The sequence below is a fragment of the Cervus elaphus genome, chromosome 24, assembly GCF_910594005.1.
Source record: "Cervus elaphus chromosome 24, mCerEla1.1, whole genome shotgun sequence".
NCBI classification, from domain to species: domain Eukaryota; kingdom Metazoa; phylum Chordata; class Mammalia; order Artiodactyla; family Cervidae; genus Cervus; species Cervus elaphus.
Genome location: NC_057838.1, coordinates 31270946 through 31285506, shown reverse-complemented (window position 1 = coordinate 31285506; position 14561 = coordinate 31270946). Strand labels below are relative to the sequence as shown.

Here is a 14561-nt window from a genome sequence, read left to right as displayed (position 1 = left end):
ACCAAAAGGCAGAAAACTGACCGTGTACTCCTGTAACACCAATTACCTAGGAAAAAAACTGAAAGAAAAAAGTGTTGGTTATCATTCTAGACATGTTCTAGACATTGATTAGATATCACTGTGGTAAAAAATACTTTGCTGATCTACCTTTACCAGAGCCAGAATGTCTGCTTGTTCTTATGAAATTATCTATCATCTCATCTCTATAACTTCTGAAACTCTCTCCCTTTGGTTAAAATTATCTGTGTGTATCCTCCTGCTTGGCAGTCTCCTTGAGAACAAGATCCATATCTGACTTATCCCAACATCAATATTAGTTACAACCTTGGTAATTGGCAATCGATGGAAGATACCCATTGGGATTTGTCCAAGCACAAAGGAAGTGGGATGATTTATCGTAAAGAGATGCCTTATAGAACCTAAGGGAAAAGAATATACCCAGGTATTAGAAACAGATTAGAACCACATATTTGAGCCCTATAGAAAATGCAAGACCCTCCTCTTTTTAAAAATATTTATTTTACTTGGCTGTGCTGGGTCTTGCGGCACGTGGGATCTTCCATCTCCCTGTGGTATGCAGTTCTTTGGTTGTGGCATATGCACTCTTAGTTGCAGCATGTGGGATCTAGTTCCCCAACCAGGTTTTGAACCCTGGCATCCTCTGTTGGAAGTGTGGAGTCTTATCCACTGGACCACCAAGGAAGTCCTGACATTCTTTTTATTATTATTATTATTATCTCCATGTTTCTTCTCTCTTAGCCTCTCTGATGGACTCATTTTGTTCTCGCAAAGCGAACCGTTTCAACCTTCCAGTCTATTTGGTTGCTGTCAGGAACGTATCTGAGTTTACCTCCTACTATTAAAGGAGTCTGGCTTGAAACTGAGATTTTATCTTTTCCCATTTTGAGTTCCCAAGAAAGGGAAGTTGACTGACCCTGATTGAGTTAGACACTCAACCATAACTCAGTTAATGGACATGTAGTATAACCATATGAATGTGTAAGTAGATTCCTAGAAATAGGATATAACCCAAAAGCAGAGGAGAGCAGAGTTCAGAACAAATAACCATTCTTATTGTAATACCGCATGCAATGTCTCCACCTCAGAAATACCTTGGTAATGGGTGGTGAAAGGATAAAATGACCTAAATCTGCTTCCTGAACTTGATCTCTACATGAAGACATTTATTCACATGGGACAGCTATTCTCAGGGTGTTTTTACATTTCTGAAAGGATGATGTCTTTATTAGTATGGTAAATAACACACAGAAAATATACATCAAAATAGCAGGCATTAGGAGCTGCTAAGGGAGAAATCAAAGAATGAAGATATTGAACAGTTTTACTAAAACCTGAAAGTACCCCAAAATAAAAGTCACCTATGTCATGAAGTATTAGGTAATATTTTAAGTAGTAAGCTTTTCTTGGTCTACATGTTTTCTTCTCCTTTTGATTTATATTCCAAATAATTCAACTAGCAATGGTCACATATTTGGGACACTAGAATGATTATTCTACCAGGTTTTCTCCTTGTTTTTAGCTTGTCTTTTTTTTCCCTGTCTCACCAATCAGCATAACTAAAGTCCTTCCCCTCAAAATTATTTTTTTTTTCACTTAGTCTTCAGTCAGTGGCTAAATCTATGACTAGGAAGAAAATGGAATATCATTTTGAATAAAATTCCTTCTGGATTGTTATAGATGTTTGATTATATAAGTTTAGGTGAGGAGCTCACTGAAAACTTCTTGCTGCTGAGACATTTTTAGATCAGAGTACAAAATGAAGATGGTAACCAGGCAACGTGGTTCTTGTACGGTTATTAAAAATAAAATGTGAAGCTTCCACGATGCAGAATAATTTTCTGACAACTTTGCCTGGTTTTTGCTTTGTCATTGGTTGGAAAAATAGGTAGATTCCATTTGTTGAACTCTGCAGTGTTTTCTCTGGGTTAAACTCATTATTATTTAAGATCATGATTGTTGGAAAATCATATATATGTACATGAATGTAAACATGGTAATTTAGTATAACTCAGAAAATTCTTAAACATTTCTGTACTATATATGTAGTGCAAAAATGTTTAATAATTTAAATTATATGTATAATTATGTATACATATATGCTAGACAAATGTTCACAAAATTTACTATGAAAACAAACATGATCTTGCATTCATTAGAATGTTTTGAAGCTTGATTAAACATACATATACTCCTTATATATCAAGGTATTGTTGACTAAAATTTTGCAAACCTTTCATATAATGGATACTTTTCAAAGACTGGTACTGAGATGCAGTCAATTATGGCAACATGCTTTAATACTTATTTAATGTTTCTGAAGACATTTAAGCATGCAATCTTGACACATGTAGCAAAAACAGATATACTCAAAGTACCTTGTCTTCTGTTTCTGATATCCCTTGGACCACTCTTCTGAGGCTGTGTGTAAAATGGACATTTGAGTGATCAAATCAGATAATATTCTAGAGCAGGTTTTGTCAACCCAGACTGCACATAAGAGTTACTTGGGGAGTTAGAAAGTCAGTGTCTAAGCCCACAAGCAGATACTCTCTGATTTAGTTGGTCTGACTTGGAGTCCAAGTAGAGGTCCAGTGTATAGCCAGGTATATGAATTCTGTTCTAGACATGAAACACTCTGCAAGCACTCATTTAGAACAGAGGACAGTTCCTGGAAAGAGGAGCTCTGTACCCACGAGGATCTGTGCGTTGTTGTCAGTCCAAGGTGGATGCATCTGTAGCCTCAGGTCCTGGCGAACACTGCCCGTCCAATTTAAAGGCTGTCCTCTATGAAAGATGGATCTAATTCAAGAACTTTCCTAGCAGATCCTTGATGATTGTCTTTGATTTCATATGATCCTCTCTAGCTAGATAATAGGGCCAACCACCTCTGTGAGAACTTACTTGCCAGTTTCTTCCTGAATATTGAGAAAGTATAGAAATTAAGACAGGGTCTTAGAGTTTAGGAGAGAGAAAAGGAATTCTGGTAGATTCTTGAAGATTTGCTCTTTTAAAAAAGGTAAAGAAGGAACTGCCCTGAGATCTAATAATCATAAGGCAGGTCTTCAATGTTGATGGCAACAGAGAGAATATCTAGTTGTGTGTTCTTTGAAATTTAGAAACGTTCAACCTAATTCTTCTCTCCTACCAGAATGCCTCTTGGGGACCTAGTAGAAACTCATAGGAAATCTAAACTCTTTGAAGAGCCGTAAGGGAAAAAAAAAAAAAAAAAAAACACCTTTATAATGCAAACAATAAAATCAAATCAAAGTGAAAGTGAAGTCTCTCAGTCCTGTCTGACTCTTTGCGACTCCATGGACAGTAGCCTGCACCAGGCTCCTCTGTCCATAGGATTTTCTAGGCAAGAGTACTGGAGTGTGTTACCATTTCCTTCTCCAGGGAATCTTCCTGACCCAGGGATCGAACCCAGGTCTCCTGCATTGTAGACAGATGTTTTACCATCTGAGCCACCAGGGAAGTCCAAAATCAAGTCAAAGACACTGACTAATCAATAAACAATGTTTGCAACACACCCTACCATTCTTGTTTTTCCACAATCTCTACAATCTGCTACATTGATTTTGTGAATGTACTTAGCATATTATATTTGGCAAAAGCACCATATGGTTTTCCTTAGTCTTTTCTAAGATATATTATTGGACTGAGAGTTCTTTGAGAGCAGAGGATGATGTTTTTTTATGTGATCTCCAATATGTGAAATCCATGCAAGGTATTCAGGCCAAAACTTCAAGCAATGTCATCAACTATTAAGTATTAGATTGTATTATCATTAATTTATTTAAGTATCCATATATAAGAAAAATATTTAGACTGATATACAATAAATTTCCAGGAACAATTGCTTGAAAATATACAATCATATCAAGGATGGCAGGCTTCTCTGAGAGCTCAGTTGGTAAAGAATCCGCCTGCAATGCAGGAGACCCTGGTTCATTTCCTGGGTTGAGAAGGTATACTAGAGGAAGGGATAGGCTACCCACTCCAGTATTCTTGGGCTTCCCTTGTGGCTCAGCTGGTAAAGAATCTGCTTGTAATGTGGGAGACCTGGCTTCGATCCCTGAGTCAGGACGATCCCCTGGAGAAGGGAAAGGCTCCCCACTCGAGTATTCTGGCCTGAAGAATTCCATGGACCGACTCCATGGGGTCGCAGAGAGTTGGACATGACTGAGCGACTTTCACTTCATTTCACTTCACTTCATCAAGGATGGTGCATAAATTTATCTTATAAAAAGCCCGATAAACATTAGCTTTCTGAAGCACTGACTGTAGGATTTGGAGACCAGGCTCCTTATCATGATTGATTGGTGATGTCTTCTATGGTTGCAGATGCAGGAAATGATGGCATGAGTATATATACTATGCATAATTTACATAAAGTCATAAATAACAGATTCATAAATTGTATTTGTGAAAATCTGATATATATGGAAGCAGAAAGTAACTTACCTTGGAGGAAAGCTGTTCTTCTGCAAAGCATTATTTCTTGCAGGAAACTGAATAGTATGGGGAATGGGTGTACATTAATATTTTGGTAGTATATATTTATGAAATATATGTTTATATACACACATATGTTTTTATATATATATATATAGTGTATCATAATATATAAAAAAATGGAAAACATGGTTGAGCTAAAGTAAAATAAACATTATCTACCCTCCAGTAATAATCAACTATAGATATTTGATGAGTATTACATATAAAAAATGGCCATACTATCAAATTATTTTTAAAATTTTAATATAGCACACTAAGTTGAATTTTTGGTTCCTAGGTATACTCTTAAAGTTATATTAGGTTGATGAAAAAGTAATTGTGGTTTTGGACTGTGAATTTTAAATCATTATAACTAGGCTCAAACACATCTTTATTCATCAAAATAGGAACCATTGCAATCAATGCATTTTTGCTAGCAGGAAATGTTTGTTTATTCCTGTAGGTTAAAAATCCATGCTTCAGGATTCAGTGAACTTTTGGAAAGCATTGTTTGCCTTCTGCTGGTTATGGAAGCATTTTCTCTACAAAAAAAAAAGTTGTTGAGTTGCTTGAAGAAGTGCCAGCTGGTTGGCAAGAGGCCAGGTGAACATGGTAGATGAGGCAAAATTCTGTAGCCCAGTTTGTTTCACTTTTGTAGCATTGGTTGTGTGAAGTGAGGTCGGGCATGGTCATGGAGAAGAGCTGGGCACTTCCTGTTGGCCAGTGCCGGCTGCAGGCTTGGCCCTTTGTGGTGCATCTCACTGATTTGCTGAGCATACTTCTCAGATATAATGGCTTCACTGGGATTCAGAAAGCTGTATTGAATCAGCCAGGCAGCAGACCACCAGTGACTGTGATCTTTTTTTGGTGCATGTTTGGCTTTGGGAAGCACTTTGGAACTTCATTTTGGTCCAGCCACTGAGCTGGTCATCACTAGTTGTTATATAAAATCCACTTTTTGTCACACGTCACAATCCAATAAAAAATGGCCTTTTTTTTTTTTTGTAGTCAGCTCATGAGGCACCCACTTATTGAGCTTTTTTCACTTTTCAAATTGTCTTCAAATGTTGGATGACCATAGAATGGCCTACGTTGAGTTCTTTGGCAACTTCTCATGGACTTATAAGAGGATCAGCTTCAGTGATGGCTCTCAGTTGGTCACTCTCAACTTCTGATGGCCGGCCACTGCACTGCTTATCTTCAAGGCTCTCATCTGCTTTGCAAATATTCTTGAACCAGCCCTACACTGTATGTTTGTTAGCAGTTCCTCAGCCAACATCATGCGTTGTTGACGTTGTGAGTTGTCTCCACTGCTTTATGACCCATTTTGAACTCAAATATGAAAACCGCTGAAATTTGCTTTTCATCTAACATTATTTCCCTAGTCCAAAATAAATATAAAATAAACAGCAAATGGGCTTCCCCGGAGGCTCAGTCGATAAAGAAACCACCTGCAATGCAGGAGACCCAGGTTTGATCCCTGGGTTGGGAAGATCCCCTGGAGAAGGGAATGGCAACCCGCTCCAGTATTCCTGCCTGGAGAATTCCATGAACAGAGGAGCCTGGTGGACTACAGCAGCCAGTGGGGTCACAGAGAGTCAGATATGACTGAGTGACTAACAGATAGCAAGTAATAAGTCATGAGCAAAAAAATATATAATGTGAGAAATATGCATTGAAATGATGTATAACATAAACACATTTATTTAAGAATGTATTCCCATATAAAATGGCAAAGGTCGACAGTATAAAACTGCAATTACTTTTGCACCAACCGAATATGTTCCTGTCATCAAATTCTAATGACTGCATATACTTGCATCATATAAATACCATTTAGTCATGTTTTCAGAGTATTTGTGATGGTTCTAAGTTTTCATTGTTATTAAGAGTGCTCAAATCCTCATTTTCATAGCAATTTTAAGATATTCTGTTACAGAATTTATCAAACATACATAAAAGTATAGAAAATTATGTAAATAACCTCCCATGAGCTGATAACCCAGTTTTTTTTTTTTTTGATAACCCAGTTTTAAATGCCATCAGTATCCTGCAAATCAGGTATAACTGTCCCCTCTGAACTTTTATTGTGAAGGGACAATTGAATTTGAATTTCAGATATTATGTCTTCTTACCAGATTGAATTTCAGACATTATGTCTTCTTATCTAAAATATTTCAGAATGCATTTCTAATGGATAAGAACACTATAATCACCATGCTATATATCACATCTGAAAAAATGAAAGATTCCTTAATATCACCTAGTACTTGACACGTTTTTTTCTGAAAAAGAAAATGCATGTTCTACTTCTTTGAGCATATGTATCTTGAAGTAAAATTGCTAGAGCGCAAAAGTTTGCAAAAAAGTTTGCACCTTTTTTTGTGACTTGTGATAAGTAGTATGAGTATATGTCATGGTCAAGATTGATGCAGTCAAGATGGCTCAAATGTAGTGTCACAGCTCTGAAATTCATTGTTACTGGGGAGGAGAGAAAGCTATGAAAATTTGGGACATCTTGAAAATAAAATAGTGTGGATGTAGGAAGAGGAAGATGAGGAAGACAGGATGGGAGGAAGGCAAGAACTTAGAGCAATGACAATAAATGCCCAAACCGAAGAGTAATGCTGTTATCTTAGTGACGGGTGCTTCTGAGTCAGGTTCTTCACCAGGGTTCTGTGCAGATGTTGAAACAGTGAAGTTAGGGTTTCAAGTTGAGCTTCATAGTACGGGTTGGGTAGCAGAAAGAAGAGCGGAGGTCTTCTGACATGCCCTGACTCACCACCCATTTCACACACTGCAGAATCAGCTTGTGGCCTCCTGGAGCTGACCTCTTCAACTCTTTACTTCCTAAAGGATCTGCTAAAGGGATGGCCTTGTACCTTTCATCTCTCCTGACTTGTGCATCCTGAGCTGCCCTCAAAGCAACAGATGCTCATGTTTTGAAGTTGACATGACTGTACATGGCGTAGAAGAACAATGAGGGACTTTACTTTCTAGAGTCTATAACTGATACTAAAACTGCAGACCTAGAAAAAACAAATGTATAGTTGCCAAAAGGGAAAGAAAAGGGAGAGGAGGATAAATTAGGAGTTTGGGAATAACAAATAAACACTACTATACATAAAATAGATAAGCAACAATGACCTACTGTGTAGCACAGGGGACTGTATTCAATAATTTGTAACCTACAATGGAAAAGAATCTGAAAAAAAAATTACAACATTGATTCATTTTGCTGTATACCTGAAATTAACACAGTATAACCAATTATACTTCAATTAAAAAAAAACAACTGTACGCATTAACAAGAGAAAGTGAACCATCATTTATTCTGCAACTTTAAGATGATAGTGGTTTTTGACTTAATATTTTTCAATCTTTACATCTATATGTAAGGAAAATACTACCACCCTCATTTTATGCATGAGAAAATGGAGGTGTCACTTGAAGTCTTTTCTGGAATGAATGAATGAAAGAAAAAAATAACTAAGTGAGCAAATACAGAATTCAGCAACAAAGAACAAGTAACTGAAACCTGAGTGATTAAAATAGTATAAGATAAGTTAAAGAAAATAACTTATTTGGCAGAGCCAGGATTCAAACTCAGGTCTCTGTGACTTCAAAGCCAGGTCTATGCATGATAATTGAGTATGTCATGCATAGTCCCTAGTATTTAATTCTAGTTTTCCTAATTTTCCTTTTCTTGTTTGTTACCACCTTTTCTATGTGCATGTGTGTGTTAATTTTCTGTTAACTTAGTTAACATTTATACTTTTACTCTGCACCATGAGTATGAATTTGTTGTAAACACTGTATACATCCCCACGTGGAAGCCTGGCATCAATCCTGTGGAGTAGGCGCCATCGTCATCCATTTTATAGATGGAGAAACTTAGACTGATTAGGTTACTTGCTCAAGGTCATCTAGCTAGCAAGTAACAAAGTCAGGAACTGAACTCTAACATTCCAGTTCTGGAATCTGCTTTTAATCATTTTAACTATTAAAATATCAATTTAACATGTGCTGTTTATACCCATATTCTTTCTCATATAAGTATACTCAGATTATATAAATTGCCCTTCTGTTTCCCAGGCAGTTTAAAGGAATGAAAGATGGCAGGCATTCTCTCATTAAACAATATGCAACAGCCCTTTGGAGGCATTTTGTGAGATAATATTGCAAACAATATTCCCTCCACCTCATCCATAAATGCTCCCCACGGGATTTGTGTTCTTTGTGGAGTAATTTCCATTGCAATAATTCTTATTTGTTTTCTCAAAAATAATGGCTGGTTTCTACCACTCTCATCAGTAGATACAGCCAGCAAATTTGTGGGCGCTGCTGAGTCTAAATTTGTCCCAATAGATCAGTAATGATTTTCTTGCCAAACTGATTTACATGTCTCCAACTTCAATTTACTTCAGTAAATGTTTACAAAAACTTGAATCAGGGAGGCAGAGATAAGTAGGACACAGTCTTTTGTCTGCCAGGAACTTCGAGTTTCTGGGAGAAGAGGACAAAGAACTATCTGCCCACAGCACTGCCCAGATACAGGCAGGGCCAGTGCAGAGAGTATCCGAGAACACACCACATGTGCGGAAACCCACTGCAGACATCCCGCAGCAGGTGACCTCAAACCAAGGGTGAAGGATCCCCAGTTTATACAACTGTGCAAAAGTCCTCCTCTTGTGAAGACTGGAAACTCCACATTCATGGAGTTAAATCCATACACTGCTTCCCATATTTCTTGTGGATTAATGCAGTGTTAAATGTCTGACTGGGGTAGAATGTGATCATTATACATTTATGTTGGAGGAGGTTACTGGGAGGATTTGACCTTCAATTGACCCTCAGGCTGGGCCTACCATTCCCACAGTGGGAGCCATTTTCCAGGAAGTAGACTTGAGAAGGAAAGGCATAATTGAGACCATCTGAATGGTTTAAAGGCCTGTATCTCAACTTTTAAGATTCTGGCAGGTGGACACCCAAGACTAGCCTCGTCTGTAAGTTCCTTGGCTTATTAAACCAGCCACCTGCCAAACAGAAGTGCTCTGTCTCTTTCTTTGGCCTCTCTTTGCCGTCTGCGTACAGGAGCCAGTTTCAGATTTCACCCAGGGAACTCCCAAGTTTGTAAACCAACAAATGCCCGACAGGTTGATGTCTGTTAGATTATTATTAAACGGTTACTCTGCCCATGGTGATTTGAATTACTACCTTTATTATTTATTATAGGAAATTCTCATATGCACCTGGGTCTATTTCTGGACTTTCTGTTTTATTCCAACAGTCCATTGATCTCCTTGGTCTTGTATCAAATTTGTTATTTTTCTTCCTGGATGTTTATAATCAGCTGTCACAATATCATACTTGGTAGGCTTTGTCTTCCTTTACTTCACCTCCATTCATCAGCATCCCCAAACACTCAGGCACACTTGCTCTTCTTTTTCAGAGTTCTCTTGGTTTTTCTATTTTCTCCATATTAATGCTAAAAGCAGCTTATCCAGCTCTAGAAAAAGAAAATGTTAATCTTTTCTATTAAGATCACAAAAAAGTTACAAATTACCTTCAAGGGAGTAGACGTAAGGGGAATTTTAAAATTCTAATGAAAGACAGAAGTCAACCTAATTAAATGAAAAGATATACTTGTTCCTGGATAGGTGATTTTTTTGTAGCTATTTTAGTGGCGGTTGTCTCTTTGACACATCTTGTTAGTGATTTTTTTTTGTGTATATGAAAATAAATGATCTTTCAATTTTATATCCTGCTGCTTTTCCAGCTTACCTTACTTTAGAGTAGCTTTTTCAAGGATGTGTTCTTGAGATAATGTTTCTGATTTCAGTGGAGTTTGTATATTGCTCAAGATTCAGCCAATGTGTGTTAAAGAGAGACTCTTTTCTTGGCGGTGGAAAGCTCAGTGTCTACCAAACCACACCCATCCTACTGATGATAAAAAGAGACTCAGGTAGACACCATCAGAGGTGGTAGTGACAAGGAGGCAGATACCGTGAGCTGAAGAGCTCAGGCCACCTGAAGGTAGAGATGTTCTTCAGCGCTTGCTGACAGCTGCCACTGTAGGAATGGGGACTGTGTTCCCAGACTGTCTGTCTTCACAAGGAAAGCTAGAAATCTGAACTTAAAAAATAACTCTCCTGATTCTCTAGTTGGCTTTTAAAATACTGAGGCAAAATAGAAAGGGCATGTCTACAAGTTGAGTATATTCCACAAGCCCTCAGTGTATCATATTGGGGAAACAAATGATGTCGTTCAGATGAGAGAGAAGCTGGGAGGAAGGACAGATGGGATTTTTGACTTGTTATTTGACTTTGTATTCTGATGGCAAAGGTCCATATAGTCAAGGCTATGATCTTCCTAGTGGTCACATGTGGTTGTGAAAAGCTGGACCGTAAAGAAGGCAGAGCACCAAAGAATAGATGCCTTCAAACTGTGGTGCTGGAGAAGACTCCTGAGAGTCCCTTGGACAGCAAGGAGATCAAACCAGTCAATCTTAAGGGAAATCAACCCTGAATGCTTGCTGGAAGGACTGATGCTGAGGTTGAAGCTTCAGTATTTTGGTCATCTGACGTGAACAGCTGACTTATTGGAAAAGTCCCTGATGCTGGAAAAGATTGAGGAAAGAAGGAGAAGAGGGAGTCAGAGGATGAGATGGCTGGATGGCTGGATGGCATCACCGATGCAAAAGACATGAACTTGGCCAAACTCTGGGAGATGGTGAGGGACAGGGAGGCCTTCCGTGCTGCAGTCCACGGGTTTGCGAAGAGTCAGACATGACTGGGTGACTGAAAAGCAACAAATGGGTTTATTCATTTCCTGGGGTTGCCAAAACAAGTGACCACAAACTTGTTGGTTAAAATAAGAGAAATTCATTCTGTTACAGTTCTGGAGGCTAGGTGTCCAAAATTAAGGTGTTGACATGGTCAAATCCTCCTCTGAAGGCTGTGTAAGAGGATGTTTTCTTGCCTTTCCAGCTTCTGGTGGCTCCAAGCATCCCTTGACTTGTGGCCACATCACTTCAGTCTCTGCATCACTTCAGTCTCTGTCTCCATCCCCACACAGTCTTCTCCATGGTTCTTTTCTCTGTGGGTGTCCCCTCTGTGTGTCTCTGTTGAGGATACTTGTCCTTGGTTTCAGGGCCAACAGAGATAATCCAGGATGACCTCATCTCGAAAGTCTTAACTCCATTTGTAGTATAACTTCTTGTTAGATAGACACTGTCCAAATGCTTTCTCAATAAGGCTATACTCACAAGTTCAGGAGGTTAAGAAGTAGACATATCTTTTGGGGTCCACAGTTTAACATACTACAGTGAATTATGTAACCTCTGCTGGCTCAGAGGTAAAGAATCCACCTGCCAATGCAAGAGATAAAGGAGACGCAGGTTTGATCCCTGGGTTGGGAAGATCCCCTGGAGAAGGAAATGGCTACCCACTCCAGTGTTCTTGTCTGGAGAACCCCATGGGCAGAGGAGCCTGGTGGGCTACAATCCACAGGGTTGCAAAGAGTAGGACAGTGCTGAGTGATAGCACACCTATCTGCAATGCACAATGGTTTATAGAAATACAAGAAGGTATAAAGCAAATACTTGTTTTCCGAATGTATCATTGTGATTGATCCTCTCAGAAGGAGAGAATGTGATGTCTCCATCATCCCTTCCCACCCCTCCATCCTCTGCTTCCTGTCCTTGCTTCTACTTGCTCACTTCTCTTTCTTTCTCTCCTCCCTCTCCTCTCTCTCTTTCTGTCTCCATCTGTCTTTTCTCCTCTTCTTTTTATTTGCTGATTCATTCTTCTCTTAGTGCTGTATCCCTGTGATGTGCTAGGAAAGGTGTTTCTGAATCATGACCACGCCCTTCCTGAGTCCGAGGCAGACTAGGAAGAGCTAAGCACCTCTTGTTTACAGGTTCGTGGCATAGGAAGCCTTGGGTCCTCCCTGCCAAGTAGACTAACAGGGATGTTCTGGCCTGCAGTTCATGGGCTGTGTGGATAACGCAGCAATCAAGGCTACTGGTCACTTTCTGATGCCTCGTGAAGCTCCATTAGTACCTGACAAGCTCAGCTTCACCCTGGCTGAGCTGGCAGCTGTGTCCTCTGACCCCCTCTTGACACTCTGATAGTTTTCCTTTCATCTACACATTTGTGAGAGCTTTCTTCCTTCTCAGCTGGAAAGGTCACCTCCCAAACATACTACCTGGGATGAATTATGTGTCTATTGATTTGCACACTCTTGTCTCGACTGCAAATTTCAGGAGTTTAAGGGCAGCACCTCTGTTAAAAGAACAAAGAATCAGATAAAGGTAGTTTTGTAATACCAGCTAAAACCTTGTTTATTATGTCTATGCTGATCTTAGTTTACTTCCAGGCTTATAGGAGTATTGTTCACCATGTACCCAATGGGATATTTGCTTTGGCATCACCTGCAGATTTAATTTCTGAAATTAAAATTGTCTGTCTAACAAAAGAAGAATTTAATATTAAACATGTCATCAACTCCACATAAAAGATAACCTTTCTTCCTAAGTGTAATTCTTACTGTGTTTTCTGTGAACTGAAATTGTAGTCTTTTTAAAACTCGGGTAATTTAACTAATAATAAAGGGATATCTGTCCAGATCACTTTTCTTCTGAGCTTTCAGAAAATGAGAAGAAAATATCAATTGACTGTTATTCACACAGATATACATCTATATGTATATATTATTAGATTACAATTATACTAATTTCTGCTTCAATTCCTGACTCTCTGTTGCACCTTGGTGACTATTGTGACTACACTTAAGTAGTCTGTTCTTTAAAAAAAAAATATGAAAATGATATAAAAAGTGTATATAAGTTCCACAGAATCATTTTTCAGAAATGGGAAAGGAGTAGACCAAGGCTTGTCACCCTCTTTGTTTAACTTATATGCAGAGTACATCATGCAGAATGCCAGGCTGAATGAAGCACAAGCTGGAATCAAGATTGCCAGGAGAAATATCAATAACTTCACATATGCAGATGACACCACCCTATGGCAGAAAGCAAAGAAGAACTGAAGAGCCTCTTGATGAAAGTAAAAGAGTAGGGTGAAAAAGCTGGCTTAAAACTCATCACTCAAAACACTAAGATCATGGCATCCAGTCCCATCACCTTATGGCAAATAGATGGGGGAACAATGGAAACAGTGACAGACTATTTTCTTGGACTCCAAAATCACTGCAGATGGTGACTGCAGCCATGCAATTAAAAGATGCTTCCTTCTTGGAAGAAAAGCTATGACCAACCTAGACAACTTATTAAAAAGCAGAGACAGTACTTTACCAACAAAGGTCCATCTAGTCAAAGCTATGGTTTTTCCAGGAATCATGTATGGATGTGAGAGTTGGACTATAAAGAAAGCTGAGTGCAGAAGAATTGATGCTTTTGAACTGTGGTGTTGGAGAAGACTCTTGAGAGTCCCTTGGACTGCAAGGAGATCCAACCAGTCAATCCTAAAGGACATCAGTCCTGAAAGTTCATTGGAAGGACAGATGCTGTAGCTGAAACTCCAATACTTTGGCCACCTGATATGAAGAACCGACTCGCTGGGAAAGATGGAAGGCAGGAGGAGAAGGGGATGACAGAGGATGAGATGGTTGGATGGCATCACTGACGTGATGGACATGAGTTTGAGTAGACTCCGGGAGTTGATGGACAGCGAAGCTTGGCGTGCTACAGTCCATGGCTTTACAAATAGCTGGACATGACTGAGTGACTGAACTGAGTCATTTTGCACTACAGCAGAAATCAGCACAGCATCCTAAATCAATTATACTTCCGCAATGGCAAAAAGGATAAAAATAAACAAATAAAAATATAGGTAAAATTGCGAGACTGTAGTAATGAAAGGGTGAAAGTGGTTAGTTGCTCAGTCATGTCTGACTCTTTGTGACCCCATGGACGGTAGCCTGCCAGGCTCCTCTATCCATGGAATTCTGCACTGAACTTAGTGAACTGTGATGAACTTGAGGGGAAAAAAAATAAATAAAGACCAAATCTGACTTTCATT

At 38.9% G+C, this 14561-nt stretch overlaps 1 protein-coding gene across 1 annotated transcript in view; it reads left to right on the top strand.

Annotated features, from left to right (window-relative positions):
- GRM7 (glutamate metabotropic receptor 7) overlaps positions 1-14561 on the top strand; it is an 881121-nt gene that overhangs the window by 522353 nt on the left and 344207 nt on the right. The window lies entirely within an intron of this gene.